This window comes from Rhinoderma darwinii, chromosome 3 (assembly GCF_050947455.1).
Source record: "Rhinoderma darwinii isolate aRhiDar2 chromosome 3, aRhiDar2.hap1, whole genome shotgun sequence".
NCBI classification, from domain to species: domain Eukaryota; kingdom Metazoa; phylum Chordata; class Amphibia; order Anura; family Rhinodermatidae; genus Rhinoderma; species Rhinoderma darwinii.
Window position 1 is genome coordinate 191,304,694 of NC_134689.1, and position 23,603 is coordinate 191,328,296.

A 23,603-nucleotide genomic window follows, 5' to 3' on the forward strand; every position below is an offset into this window, starting at 1 on the left:
CCCTCAAAGCAGCCTGATCACTGTGAAGAAAGACAATATTAACCCTCAGCGCTCCAGTCTGTTTAGGGGTGGCCTACTCATGTAACCTTTGCACTGGGCCCATCAAAGTGTTAAAACGGCCCTGCTTACAGGCCTAAGCGTCTGTATAGCTGTGACAAACTCCTCTTAGCAAGAAGAAATCTGGTTATAGACATGCCCTCTCAAGGCTAATATTTGCTGTCAAGGCTAATGTTTGGACCCTAATAGAACTGGGATTTAACTCTTACTTAAACAAAGCCTGTAAAATAGCTAGTGCGTCCTACTCTGAACTGACATTTTTTCCTCTGAGCACACAATTTCTTAAAAAATTGGATTATTCAGAAATATAATTTTGTAGTGGCAGCTTATCTGGCCTGCAACAGTGTATTGGCTACTTGCTTAGAAAAACCCATCTGAGTCAGAATGGGACGATTAATTTCCATACTGTTAGGCCTTATTCACACGAACATGTCCGTTTTGTGCGCATAAAAAAACACAGCGTTTTTCTTGCATTGCAGTTCCGTGTGACAGCGTGTGTCCGCTGCGTGAAACTCACTGCATGTCCTATTCTTGTGCGTTTTTTGCGCATCACGCACCCATTGAAGTCAATGGGTGCATGAAAATCACGGACAGCACACGGACACACATCCGTGTGCCATGCGTTTTGCTAAAGAAATGATGAGGAGCAAAAAAAAAAAATGCTTTAATGGGTTGTAGCTGGCTCAACCTGTTGGCCCAGATATTCCAGACTCCACTGTGGATTGCCTTTAGCTCTGCAATATGGATCTCATGTCATTACTCTGCCAGTCTCCTGGGTACCTCCCTGACAATTCAAATATGGGACCATTGCCACATAGTGGTACTGGATCATTACTGCTTTGCTTTAGTTACTGCCTGAAAAAAAGAATACAGTTCCCTCCTGTTGAAAGACATCTCTCTCTCTCTTTTCTGCTCCAGGTTCCTTTTGCTTAAAGGCCCAGAATATATGCACCCCAGTTTATGCTGTAGACACCTGTCATCACTATAATCCATTTTGGATTTTGCATGGATCTTGCATTGCTCACAGACCTCTACAACTGAAGGGAGTCTCTAGTGTCCTGGCCAAGGATAAACAACTTGTCAATCGACTATAAGCTCGTGTTCCATCATAACAACACTTCCTACTGAAGTAGTTGAATATTCCATCTTGCCCATCTGATTGCTTCTACTGCTAAAGCTATTTACCCTAGTCTTTGCGGAAGCAGATGGGTATGACCCTTTCCAGGTCTTAGACCTGCCAAGTCAATGGCCGAAATATTTACTCTGAGAGTTTCACTATCATGGCTGTTGTGTCTAGACAAGACCTTAGGAATAACACTGTAATGTAACAATCATATATATCTGTTAGATATGTACTCAATTGTGTCAATAAAAAAATATTACAAAAAAAGAACCCTAGTAGTTAATACACATTGGCAGATTCTAGGCAAGGCTTCACAAAATTCACTTTCCATCCTAGAGTAGATAATAAAGTTAGAATTTTCAGGATATTGTCCTTGAGCGCCATTTGTCCAAACCGCTACAACTCAGCAAACGATCTTTACACATATCTGAGGAGCCATTGACAGGCCAAAGAGAATACACCTGAATTGGAAATCTCTAAGGGATTCTCCTATCCAGAGCCTGAGAAATTGTCATTCTGAATTCTAAAACAGCACATATAGTTATGCATCTTTGAGGTCAATTATGATAATAAGATTCCAGGATTGGGGTTAATTAACAAAGTCTCCATTCAGAAGTTCTCTGTCTGAATAAACGAGTTGAGATACCTGGGATCCCAAAAATATTTTTATTTCTGTTGACATTTTTTTCCAGAATTTCTTCTATTACTCTTTGTCCGAAAACTATGACAATTTTTTAAAACAAGGTGTCTCTTTTCACACTTCCTGAGGTGGTAACTGAACAGAAGAATCTTGTCATGGTAGGAATATCATACTTGTTTCTAAGATGCTGAACATCTGGTATATGTATTTTCCATGCCTGGAATAATACAGCCTTCTTTCCTCTCATAAAAAAAATAAAGGAATTTTGAATTTGCAGCAGAGGGCCTCTTTCCCTCTAGAACCTTGCACCTCTGTGCTGAACCACAGTTGGTCCACTTTCAGTCTTATCCAGGGTCCTTAACCCCTTGAAGAAAGAAACACTTTCCTTTATTGTCCTTTATTGTCACTCACTCTGGTTTCAGAGAAGGATTTTAATTGGGTGGATTGGGGTTTCATGGAGATTGAACTAGCCCAAATTGGCATGGGGAAGATGATAATGCACCGCATTCGCACCTTGTACCAGAAATCCCCAGGCTCAGATACAAGTTAATGGTTCTTTGTTCACTCCCTTTACAATTGGCAATGGCACCAGGGAGGGCAGCCCTCTCTCCCCCTGCTCTAAATAACTGTTATGGAGCCCTTTCTAGTTTTCATTCGTAATAGTTGCAGGCATTTTCTTTCCTAATGACTCCATGATTCTCAACTCCATAAAATCTCTGTCTAGAGACTTACCCAAATTCCTCCACATATCTGCTTGCACGGTGATTCCACATTCCTGGAAGAACCTCCAGTCCCCTACCATCACAGAATGGTTCCAGGAAATACTCTGGCTTCAGAAAATTGAGGAACGTTTAGCAGACTTTATGGCATTTTCAGACGGGTACTTAAAGGGGTTTTCAAATACCTTTTCTTTTTTTAATCACTGCAACGCTTCTCAATTTATCTATCAATGCCCCCTGAATATCGTTATCTAAATTTGTAATTTTTAATTTACCATTATTCTCTTTTGTTTGTGCAGTTTGTTTACCTCTGTGTGTTCGTTGTCTTGCTCTTCCAGTCATACAGCTCCCGACATACACCGCTTGTCCCAGCATGCAATGCGCCGGCAGCAGGGACTCATCACACATACTACAGGCAGCAGGGACACATCACACCTACTACACCCAGCTATAAACATTTTCTAATCTCAGTTGCCATTTTACTGCTCTCATTAGATCAGTGAGAGCTAACGATAAATGTGCAACATATCAGTGCTGTACCAAACAACACTCGCTTACATAATGGTAAAAAAAAAAACTTCACTTGACCCCAGAGCTGGAGTCCCAGAGCACGGCATTAGTATAGGCTCTGCTCTGGAACTCTGTGGTATCCCCTGACATCACTGTCCATATATGGACAGTGTTGTCAGGGGCTTCCCCAGAGCCGGAGTCCCGGGCAGAGCGCTAGTATAGGTTCTGCTCCGGGACTCTGGAATCCCCTCATATCACTGTGTATATAGGGACAGTGTTGTCAGGGGCTTCCACAGAGTCCCGGGCAGAGCACTAGTATAGGCTCTACTCCAGGACTCTGGGGAAGCCTCTGACATCACTGTCCATATATGGACAGTGTTGTCAGGGGCTTCCCCAGAGCCGGAGTCTCGGGCAGAGCACTAGCATAGGCTTTGCTCCGGGACTCTGTGGAATCCCCTAACATCACTCTCCATATATGCACAGTGTTGACAGTGAGAAGTGTATTGCAATTAAAAGAAAATGGTTAATAACTGAAAAATGAATTATCTTTACTTAAAATCACTGAAAAAGTCCATACTACAAGGGCAGGTTCAAACACCAGTACCCAGCAGGATGCAGAGAAGAAACAATGCTACATAGAGGGAGATTGCACAGGTTCAAAATACTAATAAACAGCCACTCCCACACCAACCATTCATGAAGAGTGTGTCTGCTTGTTATTGTAGTACACCATGCTGGCTTACAGCCTATTCATTACGCTTATACATTTAGATCTGGTGGGCTGCCTAGCACCATCTAAATATACAACACTAAGTATTGACACACCATTCTCCCCCAACATCACATACCTGGCTGCATCCTGCAAAATTATACATTATAAACATGAGGTATTATTTGATATTTTGGCCAAAGTATGCAAGCTTGCAACCCGCGTCAAGGTTTCTCATAGTTTTGTGAGTCCCTACACTAATATTACAAACAAATCACTGACAAAGGAATTATATTCACTTAAAATAACTGAAAAAGAGGGGGAGGTTCAAACTCAGTTTCCAGCAGGATGCAGATAAGCCACAATGCTATATAGAGGAAGAGTGCTTAGGGGCAAAATACTGATAAACTGCCACTCTTACACTTACCATTCATGAGGGGGATGGCTGATTAGTATTATCATTGCACACAGATAAGGCTTCTACACAGTATTATGATCACCTCCTACTTTCGACTGCGGCAGCGCATAGCCCATGAAGGAAGTGATGTGTCGTGGGCTGGCCTGGCGGGTATATAAGGTGTGCGATAGGCTGTCTAAACACATATCAATCATTGCCATGGGTAAAAGGGGTGATTTATCAGAGTTGCAAAAAGGAATAATTATTGGCTTTCAGTGTTAAGGGTGGCAGTATTTCTCAAACAGCGCAGTTTATGAACTGTTCGCGTGTTGCTGTGCTGATAAATGTATCGTGAGTGGACAAATGGTGCTATTTAAAATAACTAACGTGGAAACTGTGGAGCACCACGCGCCATTGATGTGAGAGGTGAACGTTGGCTACGAAGGGCTGATCTATGGATCCTCCCCCACGAACCCTCCAGCAAATGTAGGATGGACTGCAGTCAGCATGGCTCCAGATACCTGAGATAACCTACTATACCTTATTGAGTCACTCCCAGCCCGTCTAGCTGCTGTCCGTGTTGCACACGGCGGTTACTCTGGATATTAGCCAGGTCATAATAATGTGACTCGACTTTGTATAAGGCTATTACCATGTGACTGGTACCCTTACTGGAAGCCTTCTCTGTGTGCAGTGACAATACTAAACATCCACACCCTCATAAATGATAGGTGTGAGAGTGGCTATTCATCACTATTTTGTACCTGTGCAATCTCCCTCTATATAGCACTGTGGCTTCTCTGCATTCTGCTGGGAACTGGTGTTTGTTCCTGCCTTTTTATCTGTAAGTATGACCTGTTCAGTGATTTTAAGAGACAGGTTATATACAAAGCAATATGGCCTAAAGGACACAAAATGATAAAGTCTATTAGCAATAGATAAAATTGCAAAAAACAATTAGTGAAATATTCTTTGGTAATGTTACAGGTTTCTCATATGCCAGTAAGGAAAGGAACAATAGTAAAGCGATAGAAGGCGGGACATGTATATAGAATCTGTGTGATCCTTATATTTAAAAGCACACAGCGTATCCGTCGAGGAAACCGCAAGAAATTCCGCCCGAAAAACCAGGTGGCATGTCCTGCAGGAATTTAAAAAAAAAATTATACTTACCCCCAGCCGTAGTCATGGCAACACGTTCCTCTGTTCTGAGTGCAGCCTGGCCTCCTGGGGTGACGCTGTAGTACATGTGACCGCTGCAGCTTTTGATTGGTTATAACAGTCACAAGGGATGAAACATCATCCTAGGAGGCTGGGCTGCACTCAGATAAAAGCATCGCGTCACTAGAACTATGGCCAGGGGTAATTAGAAACTTTATTGTTAATTTCAAATTAATAAAAACTTTTTATATTCCTCATTTGCGATTTTTGCGGCAGAATCGCAGCTTTGTTGCAGGTTTTACCTCCCCATTGAATTCAATGGGGAAAACCCGTAACAGATGAGCAGTGAATCCAAAATGCATAAATTTGCATGCTGCATATAAGGCTGGGTGATTTTGCCAAAAAATAAAATCTAGTTTTTTTTCAATACTATGGGCGATTTTCGATTTGAATCTCGATTTTCTTATTTTTTTTCTATTTATTTAACAGTAATACCAAGAGATAATTTAAGAAATAATTTTCTTTATATAAATAACTTTTTAACACATATTTCTATAATTATTGTACGTAACTTCACAACTTTTAACCTCTGCAACTACTTTTTTTTTTTTTTATCAGAAATACAATTGGAAAAAAGTCTATCTAATTGATTATAACTTTTGTGTTCCCCATCAGGGAACAGGTTAACAGAATCTATAATTAATGAATCACTGCGTGCACTAACATCCCTCTCTGCCGGTCACCACCTCAGCCAGTGAGAGCAGTATAAATTGCAGCATGGCCAGGCAGATAGCGCCGATCGGGCACTCTGGGGGAGATTACATCATAGTGTATGAAGTCTGAGCAGGACCCAGTGCAGTACCGGCCTCACAATGGGGTGTTAAATAAATGACATTAACCCCGGATTCACACAACCGTGATTGAACCATGAAAAAACAGTCCGTGTGTCCGAAGGTACATGTGAACGGAACTCCTAGTATCAGTCATTTAGGCTATAGTCACACAACAGTGAAAAAAATGGCCATTAAAAACTAATCGGCAGTTTTTCATGTACATTTTGCATCAGTGTCTCCAAATTCTCATCCATTTTCAGTCCGCCTGTCCGTTTTTAATGGCCGTTTGTCCTCCAATTGCAATCCGCTTTTCATGACCGTTTAAAAAAACCCTGAAAACACCACAGTGCCCATGTAGATAGTGCCGCAATGTCCATGTAGATAGTGCCCACATAGTGCAACAGTGCCCACATAGTGACATAGTGCCACAGTGCTCACATGTAGTGACAGTGCCACAGTGCCCACATATAGTGACAGTGCCCACATATAGTCACAGTGCCCACATAGTGCCATCCCCCCAATTTAGTGCCACAGAACCCATGTAGATAGTGCCACACCTCCTTGCAGACAGCACCCCCTTTGCAAATAGCACCCCCATCCCCATGTAGATCGCAACACCCCTCCTCCCTTGTAGATAGCACCCCCACATGTACATCACACCCCCACTCCCTTGTAGATTACAAGCCCTACATTTAGATCGCACCCACCCCCCTTCTTCCTTGCACATAGCACCACTGTAGCTGCCACTAGGAGCTGAATCACCGGCCAGAGGTTGCCGACGCTTTGGCCGGGGATTCAGCAACTAGTGGGAGCTACTGTGGTGCGATCTACAAGGGGGTTGGTGATGTGATCTACAAGTGGGTGTGCGAACTGCAAGGGGGTAGTGGTGCGATCTGCAAGGGGGGGTGGTGGTGCGATCTGCAAAGGGGGGTGGTGGTGTGATCTGCAAGGGGGTGGTTCTGGTAGTGGTGGTGCAATCTGCATGGGGTGGTGGTGGTGGTGCGAACTGCATGGGGGTGTGCTATCTACAGCGGGGCGGTGTGCCTATATACTAGGAGTCTCTGCTTCTCCGCTGAACTGTTGTTCTGTACTGTATCATTTTGTTCATTACAGAACAGCAGTTCCATGGGGAAGCAGGGACAGAAGAGGGTGCACCAGGCAGAGACGAGATGGTGGGACAGAGCTTCCTCCTTCAGCACAGCGTGACGCCGCCACTAGAAAAATAGATTCAACAATTCTGTTAAAAAACATAATCGTGAGAGTCCTTGAGGGCGAATTAATTCCATTATTCCACCAACCCTACCTGCAGATGTAAATACCGCACCGCAGGCCAATTTATGGACAATTTTCAGCTTATTTTTTCCGCTGTGTGTGGATGAAATTTATTCAAATCTCATCCACACTGCTGCTACTATACTACACTGCGGATTTTACGCAATGAAATCCGTTGCGGAAAATCCGCACTGTATGCTCCCAGTGTGTTCATACCTATAATACTTTGAAAATGCATCCGATTCAACTAATTTTAATTGGCACCTACAAGCGTCTTAATATGTAAGGCTGGGTTCACACACCCTATTTACGGACGTAATTCGGGCATTTTAACCTCGAATTACGTCAGAAAATACGGCTCCAATGCGCCGACAAACATCTGCCCATTCATTTGAATGGGCTTTACGATGTTCTGTGCCGACGGTCAATTTTTTTTCGCGCCGCTGTCAAAAGACGGCGCGTAAAAAAGACGCCCGCGTCAAAGAAGTGCCTGTCACTTCTTGGGATGTAATTGGAGCCGTTTTCCATTGGCACCATAGAAAAACAGCTCCAATTACGTCCGTAATGGACGCAGCGAAAAACGCCTGCACATGCCATTACGTCTGAAATTCAGGAGCTGTTTTCTCCTGAAAACATTTCTGTGATTTCAGCCGTAATGGACGCTGCCGTGTGAACATACCCTAACTGCTCAAAGATGACCATCAAAATCGCAATTGCAGATTATCAGATATGCTAAAAAAAAATATTATAAGATTCGCAAATCGCTGTTTGCAAATTCAAGCACTTGATGGTCTGGCAATTACCACCCATCTACACTTTGCTGCCTCACTTCTTTACCATGTGACTACAATTATAATTTCATCACCATATATATATATATATATATATATATACTGCTTTTCATAATATATATGTATATATATCCGTATATCCTTATCACGTCTAGAAGTAGCGTCACTGTATTGACTAATAGTACATATACAGCACTAGAGCTACTAGTAACAGTAGTCACATGACTAGTAGATATGTCATTCATGACAGCATGGTTTACATGCAGCTCCAGGTTTTCAAAACGGGGTATGAAGGGGGATCAACCTATTATTTTTAATAGGCCTGTATTGGTAAATGACATGAATCATTTATCTTTCACTTTATTCACGGTTGCAGTTTAGCAAATATGTGCATAAACTAATTATTATTTCAAGCAGTGGGAAGACGAAAATCTTATATCTTACTGTGATTGATACACCATATAAAAGAAAAGAAAACACAACTATAATGTGTGAAAGCAGCACAGCTTCAATAGTCGGGTGGAGCAAATCCTCCCTGATTCAGGCTACGAGTCCAGAAAATTCAAATGGCAAAAAAGTAGAGGCAGCACTCCAATGACGTGAAAAAAAAATAGTGTGTGTAATTCACCCCAGTAGCAACTGGGATGAATTAAACACACCATTTTTTTCACATCATTGGAGTGCTGCCTCTACATTTTTGCGATAGATATATATATATATACACATACACACACACACAATAGTGAAATGTAAGAAATTCTGAGATAAGTGCATAATCATTACATAAATCACTATATTCTAACCGTATATAATACTCTGTTACTGAAATAAAATACCAGTGCTTGTCAATAAGTATATAATACAATCCACTACTGCACCCTGCAATGTAATACTCTTCACTCCTATGGATTCATTTCATTCATTTCTCATGTAAATCATTTGGGATTTGTGCATACCAAGTCAATCCAAATAGATAACTGCTAATGAATTATTAGATTATGGATATCTTAGAATGTAATTTACGAGAGACACTTATTTACCAGATATCACCTCCATTATCAGCAGGATTAGTTTACTAGGCTAGTAAACTGCCAATATCATTCATCCATGGAACACAATGAGGGTTTTCTAGAAAAATGCTCTCTAAAAGTATTGATTTATCTGTGCAGAAAGCCTGTCCTCAAAGAATGTATGTCCTACTACTTTCAATGCCATGCACTAGCCACAATGAAATCCTACATATATTTCACTGTACAGGTTATGGCTCCAAGTTTGACTAATTCAACTGCTACGCTTTCTTCTACCAAGTACAAACTATACCGTGTTACGTTTTTCCATTTCTTTCAATATTACAGATATCAAAAGGAAAGATTTGTCAAAAAAATACTTGCATTTACCCATCAAAAGGAGCAGGCTTCCAGATTCTCCCAATGCTCTGTTCTTTTGTCTATACACAGAAGGTGAATGCTCACATCTTCAATTTTTCAACCACACATACTAAAATCCATCCACTATTACATGTTGAATCATAAATCCTATTAAATGGTTTAGCTCATACTATAAAGATCATTTTATGTATTTTATGCTCCCATCATTCCAGATAGACATTTTAATACACATCCCTTCTCTTTTCCAGAAAATGTAATATTCTTCCAATAACCCTTATTGTAAAGGTCACAGGTATTGGAAGCCTGAATGTCAGGGGCACCCTTCCTTCTGTGCTAGTTACATTGGTAATCGATTTTGATTACTTGCTATTGTGTGGTATATATTAACTTTGAAAAATCACAGCCCCAAATGTTTCCTGCTGCAAGCTGTTCTATACTGAGAACATTCTCATTCTAAACCTAAACAATTAAATCCTAAAGTCTAAAGTAGATCTATGAGCAGAGCCTATGCTGAAAGTGCAGCAACCTATGCATGTATAGACAAAATAGCTGCAACTATCTATTATAGTACAAACCCTTCATAAAATTATTGTTAAAGACTGACTCAAATGGATTTCATTTGCACAAAATAATACGTGTCAGACATTCAGAGTCCTGTGTGATTCTATTATATGTTCACCAGCTGAACAAGCCTCAAGGGATCTTCTCGCTATTCTGCTGAGCTGATGGATTTTGGTTCACTCTTGCTAACATGGATCTCAGTTTCATATACATTCCAAAAATTTTATATCAAATATCACCTTTCATCTTCTGTGGTCCTACCATATAGACTGCACTTACCCATAGTGTGTTGAGGGTCACAGAACTGCTCTTTGCAAATAACTTAACATCTGTCTATTTATAATATAAAAAAATGGAAAGTTTTGAACCTAGATCAGGCATGAGACATCGTGGGATTTATACTAAGAACTGGATGATTAAGAAGTGTCATATCATCCCTAGGAGGTGACTTCACATATTAAATGCCAATTAAACAAGTCTCATCTAAAAAAAAAGCAGAGCCTGATCAGATCAGATAGATGATAAATAGATAGATAGATAGATAGATAGATAGATAGATAGATAGATAGATAGATAGATAGATAGATAGATAGATAGATAGATAGATAGATGATAGATAAATAGATAGATAGATAAATAGATAGATAGATAGATAGATAGATAGATAGATAGATAGATAGATAGATAGATAGATAGATTTGGTATTCTACCTTCCTATTTATTAAATTGTGTGCTGTAATAACAATTAAACAACATGCAGGACACACATTCCATTAAAGGGAACCAACGTCAGTAACAACCATGATGAAAACAGCATATAAGACCCCTGCCCCCACTGCCTGTTTACTCCTCAGAGGTGTCACCATCACATTCACTTTAGGGTGTATTTAACAAGTCTGCAAAGGAGGAGCAAACTAGTACAGAAAAAGAAAAAAATGCACCACATTCCTATTAGTAAAAACAATGGCATCTTAAAATGAGACTTGGGGCTATTGCAGTTGTTATATTTATTATATCAGCTCCTTGAAGAGATCATTATTATAGCTCGTACAACCTCCTTTCCTAAAGAGCAAAGATCTGCGATCACCCACAATCGCCACTTTTACTGCTTTTCTTAAGGAAGTCCCCTGTCCCCAAGCAGTCACTGAACATCCTTAGCCAAGCGCTGGTGATATTAGGATGTGTCCCCACACTGTGTTTCATCACTTCACTAGAAAGCCATCATTGCAGAAAGACAGCAACATCACAGAAGCAGCGCAAGTCACGGAATATTTAACAATACTGCTGGGACTTGTCGTATCGTCATATAGTAGAGTCCTGCATAGTATAATACAGTATATAGTACGGCATAGTGAGCCGCCCAGGACAACTGGATGGTCACCCTATGTACATGCACTGTAAAGAATGCTTGCGGTACCCACCGTCCCTGGTCCTGCATTGCCCGGGCACTTGTAGCTGTCCGTGGTGCTGGAGCAGGCTGCTAGTCCACAGCTCTCCGCCGCCTCTCTTCCATGTGAACTGCAAATACTCCCACTGGCAGCTATTGGTCTTCCTAACTCTCCTAATCCACCTCTTAACAGACGCTCACCCTGACCACGAGCAAGGAAGCTTCCCCTCAACTTAACTGGCAGCAGTAGGCGCTGCCACATCCATAGGGCACAGGCTGGCACTGCAATCTTATCCTATGTGACGGAGAAGACAATTATGTCTCGGCTCTGCCGTCTATTTGTGGGCTGCTATCTGTTCTTCTGCATCTTTCATTCATTGCCTCCTTTATACTATGCTGAGGATCTGGGAATGTCACCATGTTCACAATTAGCACACTGACGGGTTCTATGGCTTTATTATTAATTACTACATGTAGTGCTGGAAGCTTGCCAGGAGACACAGGAAAACCAGAGGTATACTTACTGCTGGAGAGATAAAGGACGGGGGGGGGGGGGGAGGGTGTGTGTGTGTGTGTGTGTGTGTGTGTGTGTGTGTGTAAATATATATATATATATATATATACACATATATATATACATATATATATATATATACATATATATATATATACATATATATATATATATACATATATATATACATACATATATATATATATACATATATATATATATACATATATATATATATATACATATATATAAAATGTAGATAGATAGAATAATAGATAGACAGACAGACAGAGAGAGAGAGATAGATAGATAGATAGATAGATAGATAGATGATAGATAGATAGATAGATAGATATGAGATAGATAGATATGAGATAGATAGATATGAGATAGATAGATATGAGATAGATAGATATGAGATAGATAGATATGAGATAGATAGATATGAGATAGATAGATAGATAGATAGATAGATAGATAGATAGATAGATAGATAGATAGATAGATAGATAGATAGATAGATAGATAGATAGATAGATAGATATTAGATAGATAGATATTAGATAATAGATAGATAGATAGATAGATAGATAGATAGATAGATAGATAGATAGATAGATAGATAGATAGATAGATAGATAGATAGATAGATAGATAGATAGATAGATAGATAGATATTAGATAGATAGATATTAGATAGATAGATATTAGATAGATAGATATTAGATAGATAGATATTAGATAGATAGATAGATAGATAGATAGATAGATAGATAGATAGATAGATAGATAGATAGATAGATAGATAGATAGATAGATAGATAGATAGATATTAGATAGATAGATAGATAGATAGATAGATAGATAGATAGATAGATAGATAGATAGATAGATATTAGATAGATAGATATTAGATAGATAGATATTAGATAGATAGATAGATAGATAGATAGATAGATAGATAGATAGATAGATAGATAGATAGATAGATAGATAGATAGATAGATAGATAGATAGATAGATCATATAATGCATCATGTGCAGGTTTGGTCTGGCTGGTTGGCTGCAGAGCCCTAATTCCACCTGTGTCATAATGGAAGAGAATTTATTTTGTGAACATCTGCTCTCCGTCATTACAGGCTATGGTTAATCCTGCATGCTAATTAATACATGGAGAAAAGGTATCATTCACTCAATAGCTGCCATATTGCATAACCAATAAACACCATTTCACCTAAGCGGTTTATTAAATATTACGTAACATTTACAATAACTTGTATATTGATTTTCAGGATAATACAATTTTCCATTTGCTTGATGTGAAGGATCAGAGTTTAATGCTGATATTTTACTTGGTAGAAAAGTTCCATCTTCAGGAAAGTGGCTGTAACTGCATTTCAGCGCAGTCTTCAGTCATGAATCATCCTTCTTCTGCTATCACTTACCCAGCTCAGATATATTAGTCAAAATAGCTGTGGCGTACAGAGACCAGGCAGTCCTGCGTGCAATTTGAGAGAAATCATTCTCTGTTTTGTATTGTGCCCCAGATTATAAAACACTGATTCTGTAAAAGATAAAACTGAACAAAAATGTCATATTTCAAGTTTGGGTTTTTTCTGGTTTTGTACAACCCTTTTTTAATTGCAGGGTTTATCAAGTCTAGCTGATGGTTTCTGCAGCCAGGAGCACCCCAACATTTACACCAGGGGAACCGCTGACTAAGTTGTGCCTATTTTCCCTACAGAGGTGCTGTAATGAGAATTAAAAATAGCAGTCTTTTAAAGTCAATAAATGTCCATGTATTTCCATTTAAACCTCCAGTCCTTCAGAGCTATGGAGGACTTCCCTCTATAAGGCTAGTATGCTTGAATTGTGCATGTGCAATGATACAACTTTGTGGATAGCCTTGATATGTCCTAAAAACATATAATATAGCCTACAAAATACATTATATGGACAAAAGTATTGGGACACCCACACATTACACCTACAGGAGCTTTTGTGACATCCCATTCTAAATCCATAGGCATTCATATGGAGTTTGTTCCCCCTTTGCAGCTAAAACAACTTCCACTCTTCTGGGAAGGCTTCCTACAAGATTTCTAAGTGTCTTTGTGGGAATTTTTGCCCATTCATCCAGAAGAGCATTTGTGAGGACAGACACTGATGTTGGTCGAGAGGGCCTGACTCACAATCTCCGTTCTATTTCATCCTAAAGGTGTTTGATGGGTTGAGGTCAGGGCTCTGTGCAGGCCAGTCAAGTTCTGCCACACCAAGCTCACCCAACCATGCCTTAATGGACTTTACTTTGTGCACTGGGGCACAATCTGCTGGAACAGAAAAGGGCCTTCCCCAAACTGTTCCCACAAAGTTGTAAGTATACAATTGTCCAAAATGTCTTGTTATGCTGAAGCATTAAGATTTCCCTTCACTGGAATTAAGGGGCCTAGGCCAACTCCTGAAAAAAACTTCATAGCATTATCTCTCATTTACCAAATTTGACTGTTGGCACAATGAAGTCAGGCAGGTAACATTGTCCTGGCAATCACCAAACCAAGAGTCGTCCATTAGACCGCAAGATAAGCGTGGTTCGTCACTCCACAGAACACGTTTCCACTGTTACAGAGTCCAGTGGTGGCGTGCTTTACACCACTCCATCTGACGCTTGGCATTGTGCTTGGTGATGCAAGGTTTGCATGCATGTAACAGTGGCATCCTACTACAGTACCATGCTCGAATTCAGTGATCTCTTTAGAACAACCCATTCTTTTACAAATATTTGTAAAAGCGACAGCATGGCAAGGTGCTGGAATTTATATACCTCTGGTAATCGGACTGAATGAAACACCTGAATTCAATGATTAGGAGGTGTGTCCCAATACTATTGTCCATATAGTGTATATCGTAACATTTCTGTATATAGCTCCTATGCAGAACTGTGTGTGTTCATGATTACAGACAACAAACAAATCCTGTAGTCTGATCTGCGGTATGTAGTCTAATAAGTGGTCATGCTTTCTTCCTTCTATCCCCTACTTCTTTCTGACTTAGATTTGGTAGGTTAGAAACAACTAGTAGATAGATGCAAGAGTATTATAGCCACGTATTGGAATGTGGATTCTCTAAGCCACAATCCATTTGACATTGGCTGGATTAGGGTGAGGAGTCTGGGAGATCAAAAGGAGACATTGCTGCAGGAAGATCACCAGGTTGCAGTTTCCAGAATATTTCGGATTGGCGACTGTGATACAATAGTAGCGTAGTCTGGAACGGAGACAAGAGTCGTCACCAGGAGAGCAGTCAGGAAAGCAACAGGCCGGAGGACGTGACAGGAGCGTAGTCAGAAATATAGCCAAGAATCTGAGCCGAGAGTAGAACAACAGGTATTAGACAAACTACCCAAAGGGTGAGGCCAGTGGCATAGCTATAAGGGCAGCAGGGGTCGCAGTTGCGACCGGGCCCCTAAGCCTGGGGGTCCCGCTTTCAATTGTATCTGCCTCCTCAGGACGCATATACAGTTCAATTCAATGCTGAAGCCTTGCTCCAGCATTCACTGTACTGTGGGCGGCTCGGTGCAGTCAGGCACGATGTAGTGACGTCATTGCACCTGTCTGCGACGAGTCACTCACAGCACAGTGCAGAGGAGGAGAAGGATATCCACCCATTGTGGGGACGGGGATAGGTAAGTAATTATGTTATTATTTTTCGATTAGGCTCATATGGGGGCATTATAATGGTTATGGGAGGGGGCTGATATGGTGGCTGCTGACGGAGCATTATACTGTATGGGGGCATTATACTATATGGGGCATATAGTATTATACTATATGGGGACATTATACTGTATGGGGCAGCTATGGGGGGCATTATACTGTATGGGGGCATTATACTGTATGGGGCAGCTATGGGGGCATTATACTGTATGGGGGGCATTATATTGTATGGGGTGCATTATACTGTATGGGGGGCATTGTACTGAATGGGGCAGCTATGGGTGGCAATATACTGTGGGGGCAGCTAGGGGGCATTATACTGTGTGGGGGCAGCTATAGGGGCATTATACTGTATGGTGGCATTATGCTGTATGGGGCAGCTATGGGGGCATTATACTGTATGTGGGGCATTATATTTTATGGGGTGCATTATACTGTATGGGGGCATTGTACTGTATGGGGCAGCTATGGGTGGCAATATATTGTGGGGTCAGCTATGGGGGCATTATAAAGTGGGGGCAGCTATGGGGGAGATTATACTGCGTGGGAGCAGCTATGAGGGCATTATACTGTGTGGGGGCAGCCATGGGGGCATTATAATGTGTGGGGCAGCTTTGGGCGCATTATACTGTGTGGGGAAGATATGGGGCATTATACTGTATGGGGGCATTGTACTGAATGGGGCAGCTATGGGTGGCAATATACTGTGGGGGAAGCTATGTGGGGCATTATACTGTGTGGGGCAGCTATGGGGTGGCATTATACTGTGTGGGGGCAGCTATAGGGGCATTATACTGTATGGGGGCATTATGCTGTATGGGGCAGCTATGGGGGCATTATACTCTATGGGGCAGCTATGGGGGCATTATACTCTATGGGGGCATTTGTATGGGGGGCATTGTACGGTATGGGGCAGCTATGGGTGGCAATATACTGTGGAAGTAGCTATGGGGGGCATTATAAAGTGGGGGAATTATACTGTGTGGAGCAGCTATTAGGGTATTATACTGTGTGGGGCAGCCATGGAGCATTATACTGTGTGGGGCAGCTATGGGGGCATTATACTGTGTGGGGGCAGCTATGGGGGCATTATACTGTGTGGGGGGCAGCTATGGAGAGCATTATACTGTATGGGCAGCTATGGGGGCCAATATACTGTGGGGGCAGCTATGGGTGGCAATATACTATGGGAGCAGCTATGGGGAGCATTAAACTGTGGGGGCAGCTGTGGGGGGGGCATTATATTATGGTGAGAATTATACTGAGGTGGTCAACTATGGGGGACATTATAAAAATAACACTAAAATCGTGAGTAAATGCTGTGTGTAAATCCAGCCTAATAAAGGTCCTAATCCATGATTTCACAATGACTATTTATCATGTCAAAAGGTCTGGGTCATTGTCAATGGTTCTAGGAAGATGACAATGAATTTACCTTTCTTAGTGACCAGGCCTGAAAGTGCCTTAATAACCAAGCCAGATTTTGGAAATCTGGCATGTGTACATTTATCAGATAACAACTCTGCAATAGTTTTGCAAATCCAAGTAATTTTGACATTGTTTCCCTATTTTTAACTGCAATATGTCACATTTATACATACATACTGTACACTTTTTTTAAAATAAATATACATATTTACAGCTCTTTACTGTATTTTAGCAGCAGTTTTAAAAAAAACAATATTTTTTAGCACTTTACGAGACTTACAAATGTTATAATAATTTTATACATTTTGAAGTACATTTTGTTTTCCTGCACCAAGCCACGTTTCCAGAGGCCCATAGGTGTCAGAATGATGGAAACCCCTATAAGGGCATGACCACACGTGGCGGATTTCCTCCGCAACTGTCCGCATCAATGCCGCACAGAATCTGCGTTGCAGATTCTGCTGCGGATCTGCACAAAATGTGCAGAAAATTGATGCGGACTAGCTGCTGCGGACTGCGGTAAAAGTGCTTCCCTTCTCTCTATCAGTGCAGGATAGAGAGAAGGGACAGCACTTTCCCTAGTGAAAGTAAACGATTTTCATACTTACCGGCCGTTGTCTTGGTGACGCGTCCCTCTTTCGGCATCCAGCCCGACCTCCCTGGATGACGCGCCAGTCCATGTGACCGCTGCAGCCTGTGCTTGGCCTGTGATTGGCTGCAGCCGTCACTTAGACTGAAACGTCATCCTGGGAAGCCGGACTGGAGACAGAAGCAGGGAGTTCTCGGTAAGTATGAACTTATATTTTTTTGACAGGTTGCTCTATATTGTGATCGGTAGTCACTGTCCCGGGTGCAGAAACAGTTACTGTCGATCGCTTAACTCTTTCAGCACCCTGGACAGTGACTATTTACAGACGTCTCCTAGCAACGCTCCTGTCATTACGGGAGCCCCATTGACTTCCTCAGTCTGGCTGTAGACCTAGAAATACATAGGTCCAGCCAGAATGAAGAAATGTCAAGTTAAAAAAGCAAGACGCATCCGCAGCACACATAACATGTGCATGACAGCTGCGGACTTCATTGCGGAAATTAGAATCTCCATTGAAGTCAATGGAGAAATTCCGCCATGAGTCCGCCACTGCTCCGCAACAGACAGAGCATGCTGCGGACACCAAATTCCGCTCCGCAGCCTATGCTCCGCAGCGGAATTGTACGCATCGTCTAAACGAACACTGCTAAATTAAAGTGAAAGTCAATGGACAAACGGCTCCGCTGCGGATTAACGCTGCGGAGTGTCCGCAGCGGAATTTAAGTGAAATTCCGCCACGTGTGAACCCAGCCTAAATGATCCCATTTTTAAAACTACACCCTTTAAGATATTTATTAAGGGGTGTTGTAAGTATTTTGACCCCACAGCTTTTTTGTAAGAATTCATGCAATGTGGATACAAAATATAATTTTTTCACTCTATTCACAAATTTATCATTTTAAAGACAGATTTCTTTGTAAAGTGAACATAAGAATGAAGAAACACACCCCAAAATCTATCACCTTGTTTTTACGGCGTTCAAAAATGCTCCCATTGTGGCCCTAATGCGCTGCCTGGATACACGGCAGAGCCCAAAAGCAAGAGCGCACCCGGTGGCTTTCAGGACACATTTTACTTGAAAATGTTTTAGACCCCACTGCACATTTGGAGAGCCATTAAGCTGCCAGAACGATAGAATTACCCCATAAATTACCCCATTTAGTAAACTAGACCCCTTAAAGAATTTATCTAGGAGTGTAGTGAGTATTTTGACCCCACAGTTTTTCCCAGAATTTAATGCAAAGCAGGTGAAAAAAATTTAAATTTCACTTTTTTCACAAATGTGTCATTGTAAAGACAGATTTCTTTGTAAGCGAAAATGAGAATGAAGAAATGCAGCCCAAAATCTATCACCCTGTTTCTCCTATGTTCAAAAATGCCCCCATTGTGGCCCTAATACGCTGCCTGGACACAGAGCAGGGCCCAAAATGAAGGGAGCACTCTTTGGTTTTCAGGACACATATTTGGTTTGAAAATGTTCTAGGCTCCACTGCACATTTGGAGAGGTTTTGAGCTGCCAGAACGATAGAAATCCCCCATAAATGACCCCATTTCAAAGACTAGACCCCTTACGATATTCATTTAGGGGTGTAGCGAGTATTTTGACACCACAGGATTTTCAGGAATTAATGCAACGTAGGTGAAAAAAAATATACATTTCACTTTTTTTCACAAATGAGTCATTTTACAGACAGATTTCTTTGTAAAGCTAACGTGAGAATGAAGAAATGCACCCCACAATCTATCACCCTGTTTCTCCGGTGTTCAAAAGTGCCCGCATTGTGGCCCTAATGTGCTGCCTGGACACACGGCAGGGCCCAAAAGGAAGGGAGTACCCGGTGGCTTTCAGGACACATATTTTGCTTGAAAATGTTTTAGGCCCCACTGCACATTTGAAGAGGCTTTGAGCTGCCAGAACGATAGAAATCCCCCATAAATTACCCCATTTAGAAAACTAGACCCCTTAAGGTATTTATCAAGGGGTGCAGTGAGTATTTTGACCCCCACTGTTTTTTGCTGAATTTAATGCAAAGCAGGTGAAAAAAATAAATTCACTTTTTTCACAAAGGTATAATTTTAAAGAGACATGAACCCATTTAGAAAACTAGACCCCTTAATGTATTTATCTAGGGGTGTAGGGATACACAACACAAAAATGATGAATTAGTGGGAATGCTCAGATAATATGGGTATAAATTGTTTTCTGCAAATTTTTAATACATTTTCAAAAGAAGTGATAGAAAAATATATCTGTCAAAATCGGCTGCTGTGTTAGAAATATTTTGCATTCTTATCTTGGGGGCCATACAGAAGAAAAGCAATGCTATTTTGTCATAAGGGAGGCATGTGCCTAGAAATGCATTTGACTGTCCATATAACAATGTCTTGCTAACAAAGCAGTTGTCCCACATTTGTATCATTGTGATGCCATTGTGAACAGCATTCTGGTCTGATTTGTAAGGCTGGGTTCACACACCCTATTTACGGACGTAATTCTGCCGTTTTAACCTCGAATTACGTCAGAAAATACGGCACGCAAAGCAAACATCTGCCCATTCATTTGAATGGGCTTTACGATGTTCTGTGCCGACGGTCATTTTTTTTACGCGCCACTGTCCCACCTCTAAGACTCACACCTATCTGCCGAACGGGGAGTAACAGAAACGGGGTAGCTCAGCAAGCTCGGCTGTTTACGGAATCCTGTTCTAAAGACCAGCAGGTTTGTGGATCCACTGGGCTACTCTGCCGGATTGGTGTAGGGTCACCTCTAAGGGCGTTGTCTAAGCAGCCTCCCGGGTCTTCACCCTTTAACCCCTCTACAGAGATCTAGTCTTCGCTGCAGGGAGACTGCCAGGTCGCTACCTCTTGAGATAGTCCTGGCAGAGTAGCTGCTGGTCAAACAGAAGCTAGGCAGAGACAGGCAGATGGTACCTTGGTGGTACTAGACAGGAACCTGATTACTGGAAACAGGCTGGTACCGGATTGCTGGAAGCATGATGGTGCCGGATTGCTGGAACCGACAGGTAAGAGACTCAGGATACAGGATACCAATAGGTAACAGACTCAGGATAAAGGATACGGAAACTTTGCAGGATAACACTAGGTTTGTCCAACTTTATTCAGGCACTGGCAAAAGGGGCAGGTTAGGACCATGGTGTGCAGGGATAGGCTGGGGAAATTTTTACTGGTGTGCGCGCTGGCCCTTTAAGAACTGACACGAGCGCACACACACGCACCCTAGGGGCAAAGTCCACTGGGAGGGGAGACGCCGGTGATGATGCAAAGTTCTGCGGTCGCAGCTGCCGGTAAGAGGGAGATGCCGTTAAGAGGGAGATGCCGGCGGTCAGTGTCCGCGGGCATAACACTTATCTTCCGTTGCACTAATTGTCTACCTGAATGCGGCAACCAGAAGCCGCCGCACCAGGTGGGATGGATGGAAAAAATGCAGCAGAATACAGTAGCAGCAAAGTGGGTGAGATTTAACAAATCTCATCCACACACTGTGTAATATTTCCACGCAGAAATTAAACCAAAAAAGAAGAGATAAATTGTCACTCTCTCTGAGGTTGCAGAAGGTTTATCTGCTTTTAACATGCAAGTTTATCTCTTTGTTAACTAATTCAATGATGTACCTGCTATGTGACAATTTATTTTCCTCCAAATTCCAAAATACTGGGTACTTTTTCTTAACCTCTTAACGCCGAAGGACGGATATATCCGTCCTCAGCAGCTGCTAGTTCGCGCAGGAGGACGGATATATCCTTCCTGTGATGGCGCGGGTACTGTCACTGTACCCACGCGATCAGCAGCAGGAGCACGGCTGTTATACACAGCCTGGCTCCTGCTGCAACTGCTGGAATCGAAGTGCGTTCCGATTACGGCAGTTTAACCGATTAAATGCCGCTGTCAATAGTGACAGCGGCATCTAATGTGTTTGACAGAGGGAGGGAGCTCCCTCTGTCACCCCATCGGTGCCCCCGCAAACAAATCGCGGGTCGCCATCGGGTTTCCATGACAGCTGACAGGTTGCCTGTCAGTTATACACAGGTTGCCTGTCAGTTATACACTGACAGGCAATAATACTTTGGTATAGTAAGTATACCAAAGCATTATATATGCGATCGGCACATCGCATAGTGAAGTCCCCTGGTGGGACTAAAAAAAAAAATGTCAATCAGTTAAATAAAGTTTGTGGGCAAAAAATAAAATGACAGTGAAAATCAAATAAAACTACTTTTTTTTGCCCAAAAAGTGGTTTTATTTAGTAAAAAAGTGTCAAAACAAATCACACATACACATATATGGTATCCCCGCGATCGTAACAACTTGGCCAATAAAATGAATGCATTAATTAAATCGCCCGATGAACGGCGTCCAAAACAAACGCAAAAAACAATGGCAAAATTCGCTCTTTTCTCCCATTCCCCTCATAAAAAAATGTAATAAAATTTAATCTAAAAGTCCTATGTACCCCAAAATAGTACTAATGAAAACTACACATTGGCCCGCAAAAATCAAGCCCACATACGGCCACATTGACGGAAAAATAAAAAAATTACGTCTCTTGGAATTCGGCGATGCAAAAACAAGTAATTTTTTTTAAAAGGGTTTTTATTGTGCAAACGTAGGAAAACACATAAAACCTTTACATATTTGGTATCCCTGTAATCGTGCCGACCCATAGAATAAAGTTAACATGTTATTTACGCTGCATAGTAAACGGCGTAAATTTATAACGTGAAAATCAATGCTGGAATAGCTGCTTATTTTCAATACTCTCCTAAAATAAAGTTAATAAAAGTTAATTAATATATTATAAGCATTACAAAATACAACTCGTCCCGCAAAAAACAAGCCCTTATACGGTGATATCGACGGAATAAAAAAAAAAGTTATGACTCTTGGAATGCGACCGTGAAAAAACAAAAAATAATCCTTGGTCATTAACGTGCAAAATGGCCCGGTCATTAAGGGGTTAAAATCCAGCTGGATACAGTTTTTTAAAGTTTCATTTAAAATCTCAACTTTTTTTGAGGGTAAAGGGAAAGAGTGTAATGGTAGAATTGCAATGCTAATGTTTCCTCCTTTACTCCTAAGTAGAAAATAATTATGGGATTTATTCCTCTCTCCCACAACATCATCATTTTACACCAAAATGTAATTCAGGGATCGCTAGTCATATATTGTTCCTTCCTTCCTTTTAATGAAGAGAAACTGCATGTGTTGTTACCTCTCCACGGAAATAAGGGGCCAGACAGCCCGGTTTTTTTAATCAGTGTTGTAACAGTTGTGAGACCCACATTAATGTATTGTAGGTTATATATCTTAAAAGTCTTTAATGGGAAAGTTTTTAGTCACTTAATGCAATTCACAGTATGCTACAAGTCACAGTATGCTGAGTCCATGGTATTTCTGACATTTTCCTTCATTGATATCAATGAGAGGTTTCTACATGTGGTACATTTCAAATTTGCTGTAAATTTTCTGCAGATTTCACCCTTTGCATTGCATTAGCAGTTAAAATCTACAACCTAAGGGTATGTTCACACGCTAGCTGTCATTTACGTGTGAAAAGACAGCCTGTTTTCAAGAGAAAACAGCTGCCTCGTTTCACACGTAAATGCTCCTCCTCGCATTTTGCGAGGCGTCTGAGACGCTCGTAAATCTTGAGCTGTGCTTCATTGAGTTCAATGAAGAACAGCTCAAATTACGTGGCAAAGAAGTGCCCTGCACTTCTTTGCCGAGGCAGTCCATTTACGCGTCGTCGTTTGACAGCTGTCAAACGACGATGCGTAAATTACAGGTCGTCTG

The 23,603-nt window shown here is 41.4% G+C and overlaps 1 protein-coding gene across 2 annotated transcripts in view; it reads right to left on the minus strand.

Moving 5' to 3' along the window:
- The window catches only part of GRM8 (glutamate metabotropic receptor 8), a 1,038,560-nt gene extending 1,026,656 nt beyond the window's left edge, over positions 1–11,904 (minus strand). The window contains exon 1 of one of the 2 annotated variants that reach the window (XM_075857175.1): positions 11,583–11,904. The gene's annotated coding sequence lies outside the window, so the exon portion shown is untranslated. Of the gene's footprint in view, positions 1–9,609; positions 9,692–11,582 lie in introns of those variants that run through there. The other variant, XM_075857176.1, reaches the window with a different exon arrangement.
- Between the last annotated feature and the right edge of the window lie 11,699 nt (positions 11,905–23,603).